The sequence below is a fragment of the Palaemon carinicauda genome, chromosome 11 (assembly GCF_036898095.1).
Source record: "Palaemon carinicauda isolate YSFRI2023 chromosome 11, ASM3689809v2, whole genome shotgun sequence".
Lineage (NCBI taxonomy): Eukaryota > Metazoa > Arthropoda > Malacostraca > Decapoda > Palaemonidae > Palaemon > Palaemon carinicauda.
Window position 1 is genome coordinate 103,330,827 of NC_090735.1, and position 12,500 is coordinate 103,343,326.

Here is a 12,500-nt window from a genome sequence, read left to right on the forward strand (position 1 = left end):
TATTATTATTATTATTATTATTTTTTTTTTTTTTTATTGGTATTAGTATCATTATTATTATTATTATTATTATTATTATTATTATTATTATTATTATTATTATTATTATTACTTGCTAAGCTACAACACTAGTTGGAAAAGCAGGATGCAATAAGCTCAGGGGCTCCAACAGGGAAACTAGCCCAGTGAGGAAAGGAAACAGGAAAAAAAAAATATTTTAATAACAGTAACAACATTAAAATAAACATTTTTTATATAAACTATAGAAACTTTAACAAAACAAGAGGAAGAGAAATTAGAAATATAAGGAGATAAAGAGAAAAATAGAATGAAATAAGAATATCCAAAACTAAGAACACTGCAGAAAAGCATGAGGGGATATTACAAAGGATTAGCCTCACCAGAGCCTAAGGCTTAAACCATAAAGTTAACAAAACTGGAAAAAAAAGGGGGGGGGAATGTACGATTTCCAAGAAATAAAAAACGCACTTTTTGTTTCATATATCATACATAATGAATATATATCACAAACATTCGTGATTTTAATCGATGTAAATATCAAACACTATGGCATTTTATATCGAGTTCTACCTTTGGGAATGTATTTCCATGTGTTACACTGTCAAAAAAGAAAAAAAAAAGAAAAAACATAATCTTAATCCGATATTTCCCGTAAATATATACTGTTCTCAGCTGTATTTCAGTAAGGTACAGACGACCATAATTTCTACCTTACTTTGTTATTATCTTTTATGAGTTGGTGACCGAATTATCACTCCATTACGTCAATACATCCATTTTGAAAGGGTAAATTTATTCCAAAAGTGTTACCGTTTTTCCTTTTTTAACGGCATTATTTTCACTGTGTACAAACTCACTAATCAGCTATCACGGCGGCGATGGGTTGATTTCAAGTCTAAAAACAGATTTCTGAATTCGATAGGTATATGCACAGTGGACTTGAAATGAACTTACATCCCCTCTTGATAGCTTGCTTAGTTAGGTCATCCTTGCAGGCATTGTTTCGACCCAGTGCATAGGTTCAAATCCTTGCTCAGCCGAAAGCATTTATCATGGATGAGTTCCCAGTGCACTAGACGTTTATCTATGAAGCATCCACTTACTTTAACATTCAGTAAAGCCGAACAAATCAGAGACAGAAACTCCTTTTGTTATACAAGCTCTATGTAGAAAATTATTTAATTGGCAGGACTGTAAACACTTTAATTGAATATTGATTCGAGATCGGACACGAAACAGATACCCTCATCTATAAGAGATCAAATATACATACAAGATTTTTTTTTCTTGAGAGAGAGAGAGAGAGAGAGAGAGAGAGAGAGAGAGAGAGAGAGAGAGAGAGAGAGAGAGAGAGAGCAGACTGGCAGTTATGTGTATTCATTTGTTATATAACCCTTTCATCATTCTTAAGTAACAAAAGCTACGAGAGAGAGAGAGAGAGAGAGAGAGAGAGAGAGAGAGAGAGAGAGAGAGAGAGAGAGAGAGAGAGAGAGAGAGAGCAGACTGACAGTTACGTGTATTGATGTTATAAAAGTCCTCCATCATTCTTAAGTAACAAAAAATACAATATTCATCAATCAAACATATATTTCATATTTCTGAATTACAGAAATATTGAAGGATTGATATGTTTAAGTATTTTTAAATATTCCAAATCCCTTTACAACAATAATGTAAATTCTGCAATCTCAATATAAAGTCTAAAAAATAGATTCAACTAAACAGTATAAATATCACTGACATTTAAAAGAATATCTGAGAATACGAAAAATGACAACATTTCCTCAAGAAACTTTTGCACTTTATTTCAGAAGGATATTTTACATGATAAATTTTTACGATTTATCCTTGCATTTTATAAGCACCCTTCAAAATGATGTTTTATATGTTGTTATACATATGAAATTATGCAAAATGATAAAATTACAGTTTTACTATAAATATTTTGAAGTTATCCTTATATCAATACGTTGTTTGGATCTTGAATGTTGTAGCTCCTTTCGTCAGCAGAAATGAAATGGAAGATTCTATTCATATATATATATATATATATATATATATATATATATATATATATATATATACATATATATATATATATATATATATATATATATATATATATATATGTATATATATATATATATATATATATATATATATATATATATATATATATATATACATATATATATATGTATATATATATATATATATATATATGTATGTATATATATATATATATATATATATATATATATATATATATATATATATATATATATATATATATGTATATATATATATATATACATATATATATATATATATATATATATATATATATATATATATATATATATATACATATATATATGATGTTATTGGCGTTCTATTCACTAGATATAGCATTCTTCCATAAAGGTTTTCCATAGATTTGGTTTTACGACTATCAGGTAAACAATTCTGGTCAGCCACAGAAATATTATCAATATTTACTTCTCCAAACACACCTAAAGATTCGATTTAAGATGAAAAAATGGTAAAATAATCGAATGTTTCTTTATGAACAGTAAAATACTATATATAAATATATACATATTGGGAATAGTGTGATAAGTGATATGGATATTGTATTCTAACATTTCGGAGCCTGACCATAAGGAATCTGTTTACGATATCTTAAAACTCAGCCAAGATAGAAGCCTGGTGAGATTGGCAGATATGCTTTAACAGTGTTTATATACAAAGAGGTAATGATACAATGCTTACATGTACTTCTTACACTCAGCTTCATTCACCAGAAATTTGTCATTATTTTAGTTTACCCGTTTTATCCGATGAACGAACTGCAGGTGATTTGAACCTTCTAGGAGCGTTGTAAACGATGGAATCCAAATCTGAAGACAATATGTCATTCTATACATTGATGTCCTACCGTATTGGTCTAGCCTTCGATAGTTATGTATATATATATATATATATATATATATATATATATATATATATATATATATATATATATATATATACATATATATATATACACACACATATATATATATATATATATATATATATATATATATGTGTGTATATATACATATATATTTATATACATATATATATATAATATATATATATATATATGCATATATATAACGGATTTTGAGCGAAGCGAAAAATCTATTTTTGGGTGAGATAGCCATGTCGTCCTGATGGAAGTTCCTATAGGGTAGCTTCCTAGGGTATATTACAACTACGGCGATATTCCCAGAGAATTTACCTTAAGGTACCAGAATTCTAACTCCTGGAGCGAGTATCCCTCGTGAAAGGGATATCGCGACATATCAGAGGACGTATTCTAGACACGTCACATGGCAATCTACGACCTGAACAGAGATTCGTCTCGTAGGAGGGAGATTGACGAGATACGAATTCGGGAAAGAAAAAGGGGAGCCGCTCCCAAGGCTTCCCTATCCCCCGATTCGTATGCGTGCCTGGCGCCAATCCTGGCGCCATCTGTATTCCTTGTAGCGTACACGAGGTGCTACAGATACTGTATGTAGGGAGGGGTCCTACAGCCCTTTCTTAGAAAGGCAAGGGCGGGTCCATCAGGACGACATGGCTATCTCACCCAAAAATAGATTTTTCGCTTCGCTCAAAATCCGTTTTTTGGGCTCAAGCCATGTCGTCCTGATGGAAGTGTACCAGAGCATTACTGTATCTGTGGATTCTCAGAACGTGCCGTACTCCCCGGAGATATTTATTCCCGGTCGACTAGACCTAGAGACCTAAGATGTTACCGTTATACATCTTTTCAACTAACTATAAACTATGTTAGAGCTTCCTGCCCCCTACAGGGAAGAGTCCTACTAGACTCTGGAAAGTCTCGAAGAGTACATATATCTATGTATGAATACCAGGCAAGCTAATATAGTGGTCTCGCCCTATATTAAGTAAAGCATAGTTTGTATAGAACCACTGCGTCAATATATTGACCAGTAATCTGCACAATACTTGTATTGGACAAAGGTTTATATCCGCATAGGAAGAAACTAATAAAACCGCCCTCGTCCCTTTATGGGACGGAGTCCTCCCATTAGGGGACTTACATAAACCAATGCAACATAGCTTGCAAAACAGAACAATTCTATCAGAATTATCCCAGATAAGATACATAGAATTAAAATGCTCAATTATACCAATAAATTGACACAGGTGAAAGAGACGCAAGGTTCTCAAGAACAAGTTTATTGACAGATAATAAACAGACAGGTTAACAACAAATATATATATTTATATAAAAGAGGGTATCCCAAGACTTTAAGCATAAGTATGATAGTAAACAGAACTTGTTTATCTGAAAGAAAAACCATTAAACACCACTTTAATGAGATACCAAGGTATCAAGTCATAAAAAATCTGTATTACAAATCAATCACATTAGCGTTAGAAACGCTTGGCACACATGTCTGAACTTATGCAAGGTTCACCTTTGAAAGAAGGAACAGTCTATATGGGCACTTGGTGCCCTTATTTAGTTTGTAGTACAGTATGTACCTACACACTCACCCTGGACTTAATCGTCCCAATTAAGACCACTGTTCCTCGCAGAGTTAAACAGTAGGGTTAACTACACGACCCACTGCTACCACAGATCTCTTAAGTTCCTCTACTTGCTTCGCATAGTGGCGAAAGAACACCCTGGAAGACTTCCAGCCCGTGTATGAACGGAGATGTTCAAAATCCATACAATTAAAGAAATTTAGGGATGAGGCAACTTTCCTCGGATCGTGACCTGCGGGTGTACTGTCAGGATCCGCTCTGCGAATAAAATATGTCATTTTCGCTCTGAGTTGATTCAGAGATAAATTTGAGCCTGATGTTTCTCCCCTGAATAGTTGACTACCCTTGAAGTCTGAAGTTCTACGAAGATAGACCTTTAGGCATTCTACTGGACATAGAGATGCATCTTCTTTCAGAGGGCAGATTCTCCAGGGACCCCACCTGTTGGTGGGTAACTCATTCTTGGCGAGAAACGTAGGATCCGGAAACAGGTTCAGCTCCCCCCCATCCAGGAACTGAACACGACCTGCCTCTCTCGAGAGGGCTACGATCTCACTAACCCTGGCCCCGGACGCGAGTGCAAATAGGAAAATAACTTTTTGCGTCAAATCCTTTAACGCACATTCTTCATTGCTCAACAAGGAGGCGAAATGAAGAACTTTGTCTAAAGACCATGAGATGGGCTTTGGAGGTGCTGAAGGTCTGAGCCTAGCGCAGGCTTTCGGAACTTTATTAAAGATCTCGTTACCTAGGTCGATCTGGAAGGCAAATAAAATGGGTCTCATCAAAGCCGATTTACACACTGAAATCGTGTTAGCTGCCAATCCTTGGCCATGGAGGTGGATGAAGAAAGATAAGCAGAAATCTGTTGAGATCTCTTGCGGATTCTTTGCCTTTACAAAGGCCACCCATTTTCTCCAAGATGACTCATATTGCCTTCTAGTCGATTTGCACTTGTATTCCTCTAGGAAGTCTATGCTGGCTTTCGAAATCCCGAAGCGCTTTCTCACCGCTAGGGCGAGAAAATCATGAGCTGCAGGGTCTGGGTTTTCTGTAATGAAGCGCAGACAGTCGACTTCTGGACTCGCTGGGTCAGAACTGGATGTGGTAGCGGCACGAACTTCATCTGTAGTTCCAACGCCAAGGGGAACCACATACTGTTCGCCCACTTGTGGGCCACTATTGCCGCTACCCCCTTGAAGGATCTCAGTTTGTTGAGGACCCTCAACAGAAGGTTGTGAGGAGGGAACAGATAAATCCTGGACCATCTGTTCCAGTCGAGGGACATTGCGTCCACTGCTTCCGCTAAGGGGTCCTCGTACGGGGACACGTACAGGGGCAACTTCTTGTTGTCTTTCGTCGCAAAGAGGTCTATTTGCAGTTCTGGGACTTGATTCAGAATGAAGGAAAATGATCCTGCGTCTAAGGACCATTCCGACTCTATCGGTGTGAACCTGGATAGAGCGTCCGCTGTCACATTGCGGACTCCTTGAAGGTGAACTGCCGACAGGTACCACTTCTTCTTTTCCGCCAATCGGAAAATGGCTAACATCACTTGGTTGAGAGGTGGTGACCTCGACCCTTGTCGATTCAAGCATCTCACAACCACCTCGCTGTCTGTCACCAATCTTATGTGGATCGAGTGACGCGGGGAGACTTTCTTTAAGGTAAGGAGCACTGCCATAGCTTCTAGAAAGTTTATATGAAAGGTCCTGAATAGCTTGGACCAAGTCCCCTGGACTTTTTTCCGATGAGAGTGACCTCCCCATCCCTCCTTTGAGGCGTCTGAATGAATCGTCATCGACGGGGGAGGTGGCTGAAGAAGAACCGACTTCTTTAGATGTCTGGCTTGGGACCAAGGTCTGAGAAGAGTACGTAGCCGAGGCGGCACTGGTCTTCTCAGGTCTCTTCGCGCGTTTGATGCATACCTTCTCCAAACTCCGGTTGCATCCTTTAGCTGTGCTCTTAGCACTGGGTCTGTCACTGAAGCAAACTGGAGAGAGCCTAGTACCCTCTCCTGTTCGCGTCTTGATATCCTTTCGGAATCTAGAAGTCTCTTGACAGAGCCCGCTATCTCCTTCCTTTTCTTCATTGGGATGGAGAAACTGTGTGACAAAAGGTCCCAGTGGATTCCCAGCCACTGGAACTTTTGGGATGGAGAAAGTCGAGACTTTTTCTTGTTGATCTTGAAGCCTAGGTACTCTAGGAACTGGATCACCTGACTGGAAGCTTGCAAGCATTCGGTCTCGGATGCTGCCCACACCAGCCAGTCGTCCAGGTAGGCTACTACCTGAATTCCCTTTAGGCGTAATTGTTTGAGAGCTGCGCTCGCAAGCTTCGTGAAAATCCTTGGGGCTATGTTTAGCCCGAATGGCATGGCTCTGAAGGCGTACAGTTTCCGTTGTAGCCTGAACCCTAGGTAGGGGGAGAGTCGACGGCTGATTGGAATGTGCCAATAGGCGTCTGACAAGTCTATAGAGACTGAGTATGCCCTCTTGGGCAGTAAGGTCCTTATGTGTTGCAGTGTTAGCATCTTGAATTTGCAATTCACTATGAACTTGTTGAGTGGTGACAAGTCCAGAATGACTCTGAGCTTTTCCGAGTCTTTCTTGGGAACACAAAACAGCCTCCCTTGGAATTTGATGGACTTCACCTTTCGGATCACATTTTTCTCCAACAGTTCTTGAACGTACTCCTCCAAAATGGGGGTGGAGTGTTGGAAAAACCGAAGGCATGGGGGTGGAGTGCTGTACCAGCTCCAACCCAGTCCATTCTTGAGTAGGCTTTGGGCCCAGGGATCGAAGGTCCAGCGATCCCAAAATTTCATCAGTCTCCCTCCTACCGGTATCATTTCACTTGGACTGCCGTCCTGAGGTCTTGCCTCCCTGACCACGACCACCTCTGAATCCCCTTCCCCTTGAGGGGCGCCTAGACGAGCCTCTGGCTGCTCCTCTAGGTTTTGCACGAAAGGAAGAAGACTGTCCTTCGAACGTTGGGGCGAATGTGGTTGACTGACCTGGCACAGCCTGGGGTACCCACTGAAAGGCAGTCGGGGTTTGTGCCACCATCTGGGGCACTGGAGGCAAAGGCAATTGCAGTTGCTGTTGCTGTCTATAAGGCTTGGCTGGCCGAAATGGTAGCCTAGTCTTCATATTCTTCCTCTTTGGTTGAGGACCCTCATCCGGGGAAGATTTTCTTTTGATAGCCAGGCCCCACTTCTGGAGAAGATTTCTATTCTCCACGGCGGCCTTATCAACAACCTCTTTGACCACATCGGTAGGGAAAAGGTCTTTTCCCCAAATGTTGGAGGAGATTAACTTCCTTGGCTCGTGTCTCACCGAAGCCCCGGTGAACACGAACTCCCTGCAAGCTCTCCTTGCCTTGACGAAGCTATAAAGGTCCTTCGTCACTGTGGCTAAGTGAGACTTAGCCACTACCATGAACATTTCATGGACCTTGGGGTCACTTGCCATCGTCTCGAGAGTAGTCTGATGAGACATTGAGGCAGCCAGTCTTTCTTTTGTCTCGAACTCTCTTCGTAAAAGAGATTCGGACAGCTTGGGGAGGTCCTCGCCGAATTGCCGTCCGGCAATATCAGCCTCCAACTTTCCCACTGAGAATGTCAGATGGACATCCTTCCAGTCTTTGTGGTCCATAGGTAGAGCCAGCGACAAGGGTTTACACTCCTCCAGGGAGGGGCAAGGCTTGCCGGCCTCGACTGCCTTTAGGACAGCCGCAAACCCTTTCTGTAAAAAGGGGAAGGCTCTATCAGGAGAGGACACAAACGAAGGGAGCTTCTTGCTCAATGCAGCTACCTTCGAATTCGAGAAGCCCCTCTCTTTCATCGAGGATGAGAGTAGGGCTTGAGCCTTAGCGTGGTCCATAACAATGACCTCCTTCGGCTCTGTCTCCTCCCTTGAAGCTGGTTCTTTTCTCAGCCGGACATAGCAGTCCGGATATGATGCCTTGCTGGGCCAGAATTCTACCTCCTCTAGGGGAACTGAACCCAGCTTATCCGAGATGACGATCTTTCCAGTCGTCATCGGCATGTGCTCAGCATACCTCCATGGGTTAGCATCTGAGCATATGGGAAGGTCTTTCACATTGAGCCTTTTCCGGGGCCCATGTGATTCTGCCAGGGACTGCATACGCAGTTCCATTGCAGCCGCCTTCTCCTGATTCTCCTTCTGCATTTGTTGGATCATTCCAACAATCGAAGAGAGGGCCTGTCCCAGTTCTACTGGGAGGCCAGCCGATGTTGAGGGGATAGGCTCCGGCATCTGAACCGGAGTAGCCGACACCTCGTCGACCTCATCCTCTACGACATCCGGGGTTTGAACTTGATCCTGACCTTCTGCCAGGAGGTCTTCTTCCAAACGTTCGTCCAGGTCAGACATCCTGTCACACAACTGGATGTCTTGCATCGCATCTGCGACTTCCTCGTCCACCTGGACTTGATCTTGAAGGATCTCCTCTTGAGGCTGGGGAATCACTGCCTCAGCTGATGCCTGGGGAAAAAGATACGCCCTCATCTTCTCACTTGGAAGATAAGGGCCAGAGGTGTTCTTCTTGAAGCCCCTTACCCAAGTACGAAGCTTTTCCCTAGCTATATCCCTTGATTCCGCCGTTCTAGGGGAATCAAAAGCCTCAGTAATCAGGTTAGTGCATACAGTACATACCTGAGGGTCCCAATACTGGAGATCATCCTTGGAGACAGCGCATGCTGCGTGTCTCCTACAACACTCATGTCCGCAGAGGTTCTTGCTGCGGACATTGCAGAAAACATTTCCGCACTTCGGAGGGTCCTCCTGTAAAGAGAAGAAATTTCCATGAGTATCAAGTGAACTATGTATCACTGGATATGCATAGTATAGCATAACAATTCATAAATGAAAGACACACACTTGTGTTTCCCTCACAACCCATTGTTGCAGCCTTCCAGATAATAAAATCAAAATGGTTTATCTCTACTAGAGTAACCAATGCAAGGTTTCCAGAGGAAACAGGTGGAGCTCACACCTAGGCAATGATTTTAAAAATCCTGGATAATAGACGGGGAAGAACTCTGCTTCCTGTCTGAGGGCAACAGCAAAGGGCTGTGTAAGAAAACACAATAGTGTTAGAAGATACAGTGCTGTACCTAAACTTTTACTATAGTTTTCTTCTTACTGTATATGCTATACAGAAGAATACTAGTACAGTATAGGAGGATGTGTGCCGGCCTGCCTTTGCCGGCCGGCACACACCACAATTAGCTTTAAAGTATACTACTTAACAGCTATAGGGCGGCAGCCCTCTGGTTCAAATGCCTGTGCCGGCGGCAGCAGCTGCCGGCCAGCAACAGCCAGTGTTGGCCGGCAATGATTGCCGGCCAGCAACTACACAAGGTATTACCCAGCTGCCGGCCACACTCTTGGTGACCGGCAGACAAGGACTGACATAAGCCGGCCGGCAAAGGTACAAGACCGATGCCAGCCGGCAGCAAAAGAACCAGAAGACTACACCTGCCCGGCTGCCGGCCTCATAGGCCGGCAGCCGGCCTCATAGGCCGGCAGCCGGGACAGGTACAGCACTAGAAGAAAATAGAATGGATGCCGGGATAAGAGTGTACACAACCCCCCAAGCCCGGCAACCGAAAGAGTGCATATAAGGAAGGGGAGAAACTTAATTCAGGCTTCCTTGACCAATGCCGTCCGGCTCTGCCGGCAGGCATGGATGAGGGACCAAGAGAGGTCCGGGCAGCACTCGAAAACATAAGACCCTTGCCGTCCAGCATCTCTGCCGGCCGGCAATGGGCTTAGTCAATCCATATCCCAACCTATACTAGGTCCAGAAGTAGAATGACATACGGTACAGTAATACCCCTGCCGGCCAGCTCTGCCGGCCGGCAAGGTACAGTACAGTGATGGCTAGGCCATTACGGAGATAGAGGGGGAAGGGACAAGAGGGTCCTGCCAACCTTGCTTTAGTGACAGATCACCCGCAGCCAAGAACTTTGTCTTAGCCTAAGGGAGATCTAAGGGAAAGGGCCAGCGCAGTAGTATAATACCTGCCAGCTTCCAGAGCACCAAAGCAAGGAAGGCGTTGCTACTCCCAAGGGAAGATTTATCCTCCCCGAGAACAGCAACAGGACTTAGTCTGGTCGATCACACAAGAAGGAATCATAACTACAGAAACCTTCGATAGTGACCTAAGGGAGCTCAGCTCCCTTTGTAAGTGTTAGGTCAGCGAGGGAGACTCTGCCCCAAGCCAAACAACACGGACTCAGACTAAAAACTCTGTTGTTCTGTCCCTCTTTGAACCAGACTCTGCTGGAACAGGAAGGTACAGTAACACCCTAGTATAGTTTTATCGAAAATAAATTCGGAAAAAACCAATTAGGGATAAGCCCAAGGCTTAAACAGAGGGAAAGGGATTGCATACCTTCTCCGAAGAAAAGAAAGCAACCGGGGAGTATAATAAAGTATACTAGGGCTCCATAAGCAATTAGCCTAGGCACCAAGAGAATCGATTACCTAATTCACCGAAACTCTCACGTATACAATCTTGGAAATATTCCACACAGTCTAAAATGTATAAAATATAGCCTAAAGCTTCAATAAAATTTTAATTACACTCGGAAAAACCAAAATCATGCATTAAGTACTAGGACCAAACGACTAGGCTACATGGCCTAGCGTAGGCCAGAATGGCGAATACTTCGCCAGATAATACTAAGCACGAAAGGAAATCCTATGTAAAGCTAAATAGCTAAATTTTATTAAGCAAAACAACCAGGAATGTCACTCTGACTAACTAATTTATACCTAGCGAGTGACAGTGTCCAGGACACCTCTGGTAGGCTACGGCTCTTGTATCAAAGATTAATCCTATTAATCACTCAAAATTTTACCAAGAGCCTACATTTATACATAACAGACACTATACTCAACTTATCCGAGGCCAACGAAGACGAAGAAGCCATGAAAAGCTGAATAAATCCAAGATTTGCGAGAAAAACAGGAAAAAACACCGAGTTGTTAAGCTACGCAAAAAGGAATACAGATGGCGCCAGGATTGGCGCCAGGCACGCATACGAATCGGGGGATAGGGAAGCCTTGGGAGCGGCTCCCCTTTTTCTTTCCCGAATTCGTATCTCGTCAATCTCCCTCCTACGAGACGAATCTCTGTTCAGGTCGTAGATTGCCATGTGACGTGTCTAGAATACGTCCTCTGATATGTCGCGATATCCCTTTCACGAGGGATACTCGCTCCAGGAGTTAGAATTCTGGTACCTTAAGGTAAATTCTCTGGGAATATCGCCGTAGTTGTAATATACCCTAGGAAGCTACCCTATAGGAACTTCCATCAGGACGACATGGCTTGAGCCCAAAAAAATATATATATATATACATATATATTTATATATATGTATATATATATATATATATATATATATATATACGCATGTATATGTATGTATATATATATATATATATATATATATACATATATACATACATACATATATATATATATATATATATATATATATATATATATATATATGTATATATATACATATATATGTGTGTATGTATACATATTTATATTTATATATATATATATATATATATATATATATATATAAATATATATATATATATATATATATATATATTTATACATATATATATATATATGTATATATATATATATATATATATATATATATATATATATATATATATACATATATATATATATATATATATATATATATATATATATATATATATATATAGTTGTGTGTATGTGTGTGGTAGCAGCAGGGCCTATAGGGACTATCACAATCGTTCACGTTTTACTTCTATTCTTAGCCTCCTTTTAGGCCTTTCTTACATCTATTCTCCTGTCACCTAGGACTTTTT